The sequence below is a fragment of the Octopus bimaculoides genome, chromosome 1, assembly GCF_001194135.2.
Source record: "Octopus bimaculoides isolate UCB-OBI-ISO-001 chromosome 1, ASM119413v2, whole genome shotgun sequence".
Lineage (NCBI taxonomy): Eukaryota > Metazoa > Mollusca > Cephalopoda > Octopoda > Octopodidae > Octopus > Octopus bimaculoides.
Window position 1 is genome coordinate 80,000,507 of NC_068981.1, and position 9,721 is coordinate 80,010,227.

Below are 9,721 nucleotides of genomic sequence, written 5' to 3' on the forward strand. Positions count from 1 at the left end.
TATTGTCTTATTATGTTTTGAATTAGCAAAATTGTAGCGGCCCCCAAAATCTACTGGCCCAGGGAGTCCACTTGGTCCACTTGTAGGGTTGTGCTAATAACAGAGAGAAATATTGAAATGATATTTCATAATTATTAAATGTATCCCATTTTAAAACAAATATCGTTTAAGCCAGTGGTTCTCAACTGGGATTCATATGTGCTCTGAAGATCCACATCAGAATTTTGGGGGTCCACACAACAAAATAGTAAATTGGTGATCCACAATAGTATTTTAAGGGCCCCTAAAAAATTTTTGCTTTAGACATTATTTGTTTATAGTTTCAGCTTAGAGCTGCGGCCATGCTGATGCACCGCGGTATGTTTTGCAAGAAACAGCTAGATTTCTTTCTCTACCATTTTACATAGTTCAGCCTACACAAATTAATGTCTGAAAACATTTATAAAAACATCGAATGGCTACGGGGTCCATCAGAATAAAATAGCAATCAAAGGGGGTCCATAGATAAACCCCTGATTTAAGCAAAATAGCTAGTTAGACAATCTCTATAAGAGATGAAATAATGACTACACTGAGAAGTAATATTTATCGCCACATCAATACGGCTGTTCAACGTTACTACCGTTCCCTGGGGTTGAAAACGGTAGTAACGTCTAACAGCCAGATTGATGGTGGGGGGATAAACATTACTTCTCAATATCGTTTTTAAATTTTCGATCTAAACAAAGCCTGTTTATTTTAGAGTATTCTGCAATGTGATCATCAAAGATTTCTCATATAAATTAATAAAGCTTTTTGGTCTGTGTGGCTAATAAGCTTGCTTTGCAGCCTCACAGTTTTCGGTTCAGTCTTACTGCGTGGCACCTTAGCCAGGTATCTTCTGTTATAGCCTCGGGCCAACTAATGTCTTGTGAGCGAATTTTCCCGTGGAAAACTGTGTTGAAGCTCGTCGTATGCGTGTGTGTGTGTGTGTGTCTTTATATTTGGGTATGCCCTCACCACCGCTTGATAACCGGTGCTGGTTTGTTTACGTCCCCTGATTAGCGGTTCGACAAATAGATTCGATAGAATAATACCAGACTTTAAAATAAGTACCGTGATCAATTTGTTCGGCTAAACACTTCAAAACTGTGCCGTGGCATGGCCATAGCCCAATGACTGAAAACAACTATAAGGAAAGGTAACAGATTCGTTGAGGCTTTAAAAAAAAATATTTTGATGCTTTCATCGTCTGCTCCTATTATTTTTAAGTTTCTTGAAGAACATGGGAGATAACTCTCACAATTTAAGGCTTTTTTTTTTTCCTGCAGCGTTTTGAAGTGCAATTCTTGGTATATAACGTTTATTTATTTATATTACAAAGCAAGTGGTAAGCTTTTTGAAAACTTGCGACTATGACGCCATTCTACACATTAAGCTAATTTATGCTGTTGACGTCCTTCGATAAAAGTATGAACGTCATTCCTTCCCGCTATAGCTTACATTTACGTAAACATCATCAGTTATGTTTTGTCATTCTGTATGGCTAATAGACAAAGCAATTTTTTTTTATTATCTTTGCATATGATAATATTAATTTGATCGGCTTACATTAAAGCAACTTGATTTTAAATGAACAAATAATATATAAGAATATGGACATTATATTCTGATTATTTTACGTCAACATAGATTCTTTTAATCTATTTACTCATTATTGCCAATACATTAACTTTGATAATTTCGTTTCCAAAGCAGTTAAAACGGCAAATAAATGATTATAAAGTGAAATAAAATTCAGTGTAAAGGATACACGGTGCTTTTTACGCGCCTTTAACACGTGCGACGGCTGGCGTGCGATGATGGTACGCGCATGCTCAACGAGAATCGACGTAATTGGCACGTGAATGGTAGATGAGCGTGTTGCTTTAATTATTTGTGACATTCTTTTTCCTGCTCTATTTTCTTTACCTTGCAATGCGTTAATTTCTCCAAGCTGTCACTGTATTGAAGCAATAAAAGCAGCAGTGAAACATGTAAGTAATGAGGACCTCTCTCTCTCTATGTGTATATATATATATTAATGCTGCATGAAAGAAGAATACCGTTATCAGCTCTGTCACTTGTCAGATACACACACACACACACACACATATACATATACATATATATATATATATATATATATATATATATATATATATATAGTGTTATTTAAATCGAGTTAACAATGATTTATGGTATCTGCATGAAATCTCACATAGCTAGAAGGGAAAATGAAATTCTCGGAGTTTAATTTCTGTTTTATAAAACTGGAGCTTTGTGCTTATATATACATGATAATTAAATCGAAGATATGATTTATGTAAATCAAAAGCTGAAATTAATTAATAAACGTGTTTAAACTATTTTTCCATTAAGCTGGTTGTGTTTTTTGAGCTTTTTAAAATTATGCCGAGACTAATTTTTTAAAATACAAACCCAGCTGAAAGCGGAGCCATGATATTGTATTAAGAGCCAGCTGTTTTGTTTATATATTTCTGCATGAGCAAGAATCTTACTTGCGTCAAAAACCAATATTAAATATGAGGATGAGTTCTTTATTTTTTTCTTATAATGTAATTTTGGATTTTTTAAAAATATAATGGATAATGGTAAAAAAATAAAATGAAATAAAACGTTATGTAAAATATGACATGATGTAGACCATTCTTAGCGTTACGAAGAAATATCTTTTCTCTCCCATCACTCTTTATGGCAGTGCGACATGCTACCGCATACTTTGATCCTAACGCCGGGTCGCTTCGCATTTCCAACCAAATTTTCGTTTAAAACCATCTTCTTTAAATTTTCCCTTAACCTTATTTACTTATTGTTATTTTTTGTAGCTCACATCTCATTAGTGGTGTGTATCGCAGTTGAAGTGATTTAATACCTGACGGGGAGGGGAGGGGCTTTGTAAAGCCTAATGACATAGCGTCATTTAAATTTTATAAAAAATATATAAATAAAAGGTTAGATAAATCAATTTCAATCGACTGCTGAAAGGTAAGACTCGATATTGAAGGGAGTCTCTTTATAAAAATATAGAATCCTCCAAAACAATTTCTACAACATAGCAATCTGCTAGCATGACCGAAAATTTTCGCTTTCTCTTTTGAGAGTCAACACAGAAGTATTTACCTTAAAATAGAGTAAAACACTATTTCATTCTTTTACTTATAAATCGATAATAATAAATAATAGTAGTAGTATTAAGCATAAAAAATAATTCCAAAGCCACAAATTTTTGGAGAAGGAATTGTGGTAAACGAGTACTTAACTAATATTTATTTTATCGACTCTTTGAAGGAGTCGCTGCTTTCTTTGCTTCAAAAGCATTGGAAAATATTAAAAGTGAAGTATTTTTGGTTCTCTCTTCCAAAACGTAGAACACTATTGCGCAATAAAAATACGTTGAGGTGCTTTATGCTACATCACTTATAGTATTACTGCATTCGATCATATCAAATAGCGTTTTCCTAAAAGCTGAAAATTGGGTGTTTATCTCTTGCAAAAGTCAGTATTTATACGTATTCAAATGATGTATGAGAAGAAAATAGTAATTTATTTAACGTCTTTAGATGAGGATTGTCCTTTGTTAGAAACAGATAATCATAGATCCAGTATAATCTGAATTAAGAGTAATATAAGGATCTACAAGTCTGTTAACATGCTGAAAAAAAAAAGCAAGTATAGGAGTATTAGAACAAAACAAAACAACGGAAAGGCAAGGCTATATAGTACAGTGGGTTAGCTTAGCACCACAAGGAAGAAGTTTTCAACGTTTCGGACAGTTGTCCTTCATTTTGGAAAAACAGAATAAACCAAAGTAAGGAAGGAAAGTTCCCTCCTCAAAAGACAAGTCTTTTTTCCCCCTCCATACTTGTCCTTAATAGACAACAGTCCTAAACGTCAGCGTTAAACTAACACTACATACTGTGTACTCTGGTTTTTAATTTTTTCTTGTTTCTGATACGTTTTCAGTTTGTTAGGAAATAGTCTAGGTAAATGTGGAGAATCATATCGTAATTTCCAGAAAATGAAGTATCCATGACAAAGAATATGGTTTATTTGAAATACTGAAACGAAAGTAAAATACTGCTTGCCTCTTTTGAAGTCAAACGAACAAAAATATTTTAGTTTAAAAGTATAAGTACTATGAGGAGAGAAAAGAAAAGCAGCTTAGAAGTTTTAAATTAGAAACATTAAAAAGACATCGGTAATTTTTTGATAAAATGATATATTTGTCAGAACTGCTTTCACTTTTAAAAGCATATGTATTATGAGGAGAGAAAAGAAAACATTTAACTTATAGGTATTTCATTGCAAACATTAAGAGAGTCAGTTGAATCATTAACACACTGGCCGAAATTATTGCCTACTTTGCGTTTCCGCCTAGAGGTCAATAATTAAAGTCCCTCTCAAGCATTAAGATCGAGGTAATCAACTAGCCACTTCGCCCAAATTTCAGGCTTTGTGCCTTTGCTAGAAAAAAACATTACGAACATTTGAGAAAAAAGAGTATTAGTTATGGAATAGGGATGTATAAAAGTCAGCAGAAATTTCGGTAAAATGAAAAAAAAAGTAATCTTTTTTTTTTTGTTTACGTTTTTCTATTTCAAACAAACCAAATGTTTTATACAATCCACATTTCTTTTATTATTATTGATTTTTTTTTTTTTGTAATTACGCCGCAATGCCCATCCATCTGTGATAAAATTCTCTGACGTAAATACACACACAGGACACAAATACACACATATGATATATACATAGTCGCGCGCACACGCACACACATTTGCAATTGGTTTCTTTCAGTTTCTATTTTAAGTCCACCAACAAGGTTTTGGTCAGCCCGGGGCTATTATAGAAGACACTTGTCAAAGGTGCCATACAGTGAGACTGAATCTAAAACCATATGGTTGGTAAGCCATAGCTGTGCCCATCTGCATATGTATATCTAATATTTTTTAAGAATAAAATACACAATTACAAGTATGATAAATAGCATTTGAGCCAATATATTAGCATCTCCATTAGGTTCATTGAGTGTCTCCTACCATGCATCAGACTGACCAAAACCTTGTGCATGGATTTGGTCGACAGAATCTGAAAGACACCCAATACTGTAAAGTGGTTGGCATTTGGAAGGGCATCCAGCTGTAAAAACCATACCAAACTGCTTTCACCTGTGCTGGTGCCATGTAAAAAGCACTGTCCTCTTGTTCTACAACACAACTTTCTGTTTTAAAATGATCTAAAATAAAACTTCCATAAAAATTTTGTGGTGATTTACCTTCCAAATGCCAGCTTAATAATGACAGTTATTTTACTAAATTCTTAAAAATTTTCAAAATTAATTTAAACAACTACAGTGTATTTTTAGAGTAATATGGTAACAAAAGGATTAAGCTACTTCACAGATGACTATTTTAAAAGAAATAAATTCAGCAAAATATATAGTCCTTCCTTTTCGAGATTAAAGCATTGTTTGAATATAAGATTTGTATGAATGTAACATGTAAGATTACATTAACCCTTTAACATTTAAACTAGCCATATCCAACCCAAATATCCTACTTGTTTTGTATTCAAATTGACCAAATCTGGCCTCTCGCACCTACTCTACAATGTCATTTTAAAAATAAACAATCACATCATTGAAATCTCAAAGCTATGAAAACAATTCAAATAAAGAAACTTTACATTTGACAAAGTAATCTGAATTCTAAAGGGTTAAATAAAATAAAAATTACTTTGTAAAATATTGAATAGTTTATTCCTAAAAAATTCATTAAAGAGCGGAGCCTACCAAATGAACAGAAGGACCATTTTTATGATATTCTTCTACAGGCTACCTCAAAGACAAGTGACAATGATTTCATCTTCATGGCTGGGGATTTCAACGGACATGTCATATGGCAGCCTGGTATCTTCCATGGTGTACATGGGGGCCACGGAATTGGTTCCCAAAACGAAGAGAGAACAAGGCTACTGGAGTTCTGTGATACAGATAACCTATTGATCTGCAACACCAACTTCAGGAAGCCAGCCAGCCACCTGATAACCTGCAAATCAGGTGACTGTGCTAGCCAGATCGATCACATTGTCACTAGACAGTGAGATGCATGGTTGCTCTTAAATACAAAGATCCTCCCTAGTGAGGAATGTACCCACCAGCATAGACTAATCATTAGTAATTTTAGACTCTAGACTAGAAGGATTCCAAGAAGCAGATCAATCTGGAAAAGAAGGATGTGGAAGCTTAAGGACCCTTCATATGGTCAGAGATTTAGGTACATCCTAATTGTGAAATGTGATGAGGGGGAGGAGGAGCTGCAGACTTAGAGGGTAACTGGGAATTCCTGCAGGACAGTTTGCAGAGTGCCACAGACAAAATCTGCAGCTGGTGCAAAATTCCATCCAGACCTAGGGTAACATGGTGGTGGAACAATGCTGTAGACAGGGCCATTAGAGCAAAGAAACAAGCCTGGAAGAGTGGAGGTAGCAGGGAACTGTATCAGATAGCCAGAAGGGAAGCTAGGAGACAGGTATATTTAGCCAAGGAAGAAGTAGAAAAGAAGTTTGCATATGTTCAGTGATGTAAGGACCAAAGAACTGAAGTGTTTTGGATTGCAAGACGGTGTGTGAGAGAAATTTGTGATGTCATAGGAGAGAAATGTGTCCGGATGGATGATAGTGCACTTGCACTTAATGATTCTGCAAAGAAAGAGGCTTGGAAATGCCATTATGAAAGACTACTGAATGAGAAGAATGAATGGGAGGAGTAGAGTCTGCCATATGTTGACCCAATTGAGGGACCAGCTACCTGAATCAACAGTATTTTGGTAGATAAAGCAATTAAGGATATGAAGAGGGGATATGGCCCTTCAGGAATCACTGCTGAAATGCTTAAAATATCTCGCGGTCTGGGCTATGGTCTAGTCACCCATATTGTAAATCAGATGGTTCACAAAGGAGTCATACCATTGTCAACTGCTACAAAGTAAAGGTGACGCTTTAGATAGAAATGATTACAGAGGTATCAAATTGTTGGATCAGGTGATGAAAGTTATGGAGAGAGTCATAGCCCAACTAATTAGGGAGAGAGTTAGTCTAGATGAGATGCAGTTTGGGTTTGTGCCAGGGAGAAGCACCACTGATGCTATATTTCTGATAAGGCAGCTGCAGGTGAAATACCGAGCCAAAGATAAACCCCTGCACCTGGCTTTTATTGACTTGGAGAAAGCCTTTGACAGTGTCCCCTGATCCCTTATCTGGTGGTCAATGTGGAAACTAAGGATAGGCAAGTGGTTGGTGAGAGCTGTACAAGCCTTGTACAGGGATGCTACCAGTAAGGTGAGGGTTGGCAATGAATACAGCGAAGAATTCAATGTACAAGTAGGGATTCACCAAGGCTCAGTCCTCAGCCCCTTTTTGTTCATCATAGTCCTCCAGAAAATAACAGAGGAGTTTAAGACAGGCTACTCCTGGGAGCTCCTCTATGCTGATGACCTTGCTCTTATAGCTGAATCACTACCAGAACTAGAGAAGTTCCAGGTATGGAAGCAAAGATTAGAATCGAAGGGCATTAGAGTTAACCTAGCAAAAGCCAAAATCTTAGTAAGTAGGCAGGCAGACAAATCACAAATCTCTTCAGGTAGATGGCCCTACTCAATCTGTAGAAAAGGTGTAAGTAGAAACTCCATAAGATGCACCTGGTGTAAGCTTTAGACACATGCAGCAATATCAGAGGAAGGTTGACAGGGAAAATAGCTTTTGTATGTGGAAGATGCACAGGTACAATAAACACTGAAAATGTACAGAAAATAGACTCCATCAACTGCCAGGTGGATAAGCTAAAGGTTATTGATAGCTTCTGTTATCTAGGTGACCACCTTAGTGCCAGAGTTGGATGCTCTGAGAGCGTAGCTGTGAAAATAAGAATAGGCTGGGCAAAGTTCACCAAGTTCCTATCTCTGCTGGTAACAAAGGGCCTTTCCCTCAGAGTGAAAGGTAGATTGTATGATGCCTGTGTGCAAACAACTATGCTACATGGCAGTGAAATGTGGGCTCTGACAGCCGAGGGCATGCATAGGGTTGAAAGAAATGAAGCCAGTATGCTTTGTTGGATGTGCAATGTCAATGTACATGTTTGACAGAGTGCATAAGAAGCATCAGATATGATGTGCAAGATATGGTATGGTCATGTGATGCATATGGACAAGGACTGCTATATAAAGAAGTGCTGATCTCTAGATGTGGAGGGAATCTGTGGTAGAAGTAGACCCAGGAAGACATGGGATGAGGTGGTGAAGTATGATTTTCGAACTTTGGGCCTCACAGAGGCAATGACTAGTGACTGAGACTTTTGGTGATATGCTGTGCTTGAGAAGACCCGTCAAGCCAAGTGAAATCATAGTCATGGCTGTTGCTGGTGGCATGTAAAAAGCACCTTTTGAGTGTTGGGCCTCATGGAGGCAATGACTGAGACCTTTAGTATTATGTCGTGTTTGAGAAGATCCATCAAGCCAAGCAAACATTGATTTTTTTCTACCAGCTCCTTCTTTATAGAAGACCTTAAATTTGATTTTATTATTTCCAGTACAGAAAATAGTCACATTAATGTCTGAAATTAGAAATTTTGATGTGGAGTCAGTAAAATTGTACCCAATAATAGCTTCTGATTCCATAACTCTATATTGCACCTTGGACAAGTGCCTTCTGCTTAAAATAGCCTGAGGTTAAGTAATACATTATGAGCAAATCTGGTCGGTAGAAACAGTACAAAAGCCAGTTTTGTGTATGTGTGAATGAGTTTATGCATCAATGTCCATGTTTGTATTTGGCATATTACTGTTCAGAAAGTAACATAGCCACTCTGTAAAAGTAGATAAAATAAGTAATGAGGTTTATATGCTCAACTAAAACCTTTGAAAGATGTGTTCCAGAATGTTCGGAGTTCAGTGACTGAAACAAGTAAACCAGTATCTTGCTATTCAGATAGCTTCCATGGTAAACTTGGTTTGTTTTAAAGAATCAGTAGCATACAAGAGAGAAGTCATTCAGTTTTTCAGATGGCATCAAGTTAGAGGTACCACCTTGTCCTATTTGGGCCGACAATCAAATAGTTAATGAACATTTAATTGATTGTTTATGGACCTCATCCTCAGACTTCGTCATATATTAAGGAGAGCCCTCAAAGCTGTTTTTTAAACCCACTGCAGAAACTCTGGACAAGCTCCTTAAACAATCACTGTTACACTATTGATAATAGTGTCTATGTGGTGTCACATAGTGTCAGAATTTAGGTGTGATTCAGGCAGTTACACTTCTCTTATGTAAATAGGTATTCAACCTGAAACACTGATTATTGTTACTGAAGACTAGGAAAGTTTTTCATTGGGACTATGGTCTGTTTATATATCTCATTGACCCTGATGAAATTTTCAAGCTTCCGCTATCTGGGCGACCAAGTTAGTAGTGGGGGTGGGTGCGCTGAAAGTGTAGCTGCTAGAATAAGAATAGCCTGGGCAAAGTTTAGAGAGCTCTTACCCCTGCTGGCGACAAAGGGACTCTCACTCGGAGTAAAAGGCAGACTGTATGACGCATGTGTACGAACAGCCATGCTACATGGCAGTGAAACGTGGGCTGTAACTGCTGAGGACATACGTAAGCTCGCAAGGAATGAAGCCAGTAT

General features: G+C 36.6%; 1 protein-coding gene across 1 annotated transcript in view; it reads left to right on the forward strand.

Annotated features, from left to right (window-relative positions):
* The first annotated feature begins 1,862 nt into the window (after positions 1-1,862).
* Positions 1,863-9,721, forward strand: part of LOC106877088 (uncharacterized) — a 51,735-nt gene continuing 43,876 nt past the window's right edge. Inside the window, exon 1 of the mRNA XM_014925877.2 lies at positions 1,863-2,015. The gene's annotated coding sequence lies outside the window, so the exon portion shown is untranslated. The remainder of the gene's footprint in view (positions 2,016-9,721) is intronic.